The 1,816-nt window shown below is 27.4% G+C and overlaps 1 protein-coding gene across 1 annotated transcript in view; it reads right to left on the reverse strand.

The window, feature by feature from the left end:
• DZIP3 (DAZ interacting zinc finger protein 3) overlaps window positions 1-1,816 on the reverse strand; it is a 103,785-nt gene that overhangs the window by 48,481 nt on the left and 53,488 nt on the right. The gene's annotated exons all lie outside the window — the stretch shown is intronic.

Genomic DNA, 1,816 nt, shown 5'->3' on the forward strand with positions numbered 1-1,816 from the left:
AAGGACTTAACCCTCAAAAGAGTTATTTGTTTGGATATATTATAAACTAAATACTAAATACCTAACTGAAAAGAGGGAACATACAGAGTAGTTACAAAATTCCTACACATACTAGTTAGAAGTTATCTGTATTGTGTTGTATATTTGCTATACAAATTTTATAATACCTTTTCATCATAATTCTCTGGAGAGCCCCTGATAGGTATTTTTGGGACTGTTTTTAGGTAGACATGTTATAAAACAAATAATTAACAAAAAACACAATTTCATGCATGGGGACTTTGTCATCACTCTGTATAACACAAGCAAATTTCTAAATGGTAGAATTTTTCATGAGAACTCCTGATTAGAGAATTTTGTTGATTTTACTTTTTATAACTGGTTGCTTATACTACAGCTAGACAGACAACTCTTTGCACCTATAGTAACAATAATTGAGTATTTGAATAGGATTATTCCGTATGAAATAGTTATATGTACAAATTTTAGAATTTATTAGATCCTACAGCATTTTTAGGTCCTATTTTAAAATGTAGGCAAAATATACAAGATACAAGATATAAAATCTCTCTACTAATGTACAAATTTCATATTGATAAAATTATCTTAATTTTCAAAAGTATCTCAATTTCATTTAATAAATTCAAAAAATCTTAGGATGTTAAAGAAACAAAAAGTTCACAGATATTTGCTAATATTTAATAGGAAATCTTTAATGTTACTAGTCACAAATTTTTGAGTAGTGGTTTTATTTAGTTTTAGTTGTGTTTGTTCCCTGTTTGATTTCAATTTGATGTAGAAATGGGATTTTCCTTTTAACTAAAATTGGGAATTTGAACATTACCATATTATAATATTTTGGAAGTAAAGAAGAGACACACTATATACCCTTGGAACTCAGCTTTGTGGTTTGACAGCTGTGAATTTACTTGGTTAGCTTTATGTAGTATTGGACCTGGGACTTATATAATATTTTAGCAAAATTGAAAATATCACTAAAATAATGAAGTAGGCTATGTTTTATCAGATAAGAACTGTCTAATAGTAAGAAAAAATCTTCATATTCATGTCTTTAAAAAGCAAAACCTAATTTTCAAAATAACCTTTGAGTGAAATTATAAGTTACAATAAATTACGGTTATGATAAATATGAAAATGATATTGATATTGTATTTATTAGATTAGGAGTACAAATTTTCTTTTTTTCTGACACCCATAAGCATTTTATAAATTCATCTTCATTGTCCTAAGTTTCATTAATAATTAAAATTTGTATATACTTTCAAATGACTAATAACATAGGCTCACCAGATTATAGTTGTGCAAATATTCAGTTTATAATATACAGATTATACCAAGATTTTAAATATATTTTCAAGGCAGAAAATTAACATTTTTTCACTTCAAAGTTTTCACAGCATAGTGGTTAGCTATATACTTGATTTAAAAAAGTCTCCTGGCTTTCCCTTCTAGTTTTCCAAGTAATTAAGAGACTTGTTGCTAAAACTGTGCTATAGATAGTGACTTGTTCATTTTGTAACTGGCAAAAATCATAGGAGAGGCAATGAGAGAAATTTGTATTTGTACTATTTTTTGTACATTATTGCATTGTTGGCACACTCTCAGACGTAAAGAAGAAAATCAAGATTTCTTAAGGTTTCAAAAAATGCTTCTGATCATATTAGTACGGATGTGACAAAAAGAAGCTGTTCTTACAAGAATGAGGATGCATTTTTAAAATGAGTTATAGGTAGAAATTCATGAAATTTCCAAGTGACTCATTAAGTCTTTAGTTGTATATGCAAATGTATAAATT

Source organism: Propithecus coquereli, unplaced genomic scaffold, assembly GCF_000956105.1.
Source record: "Propithecus coquereli isolate 6110/MARCELLA unplaced genomic scaffold, Pcoq_1.0 Scaffold105, whole genome shotgun sequence".
Taxonomy (NCBI): domain Eukaryota; kingdom Metazoa; phylum Chordata; class Mammalia; order Primates; family Indriidae; genus Propithecus; species Propithecus coquereli.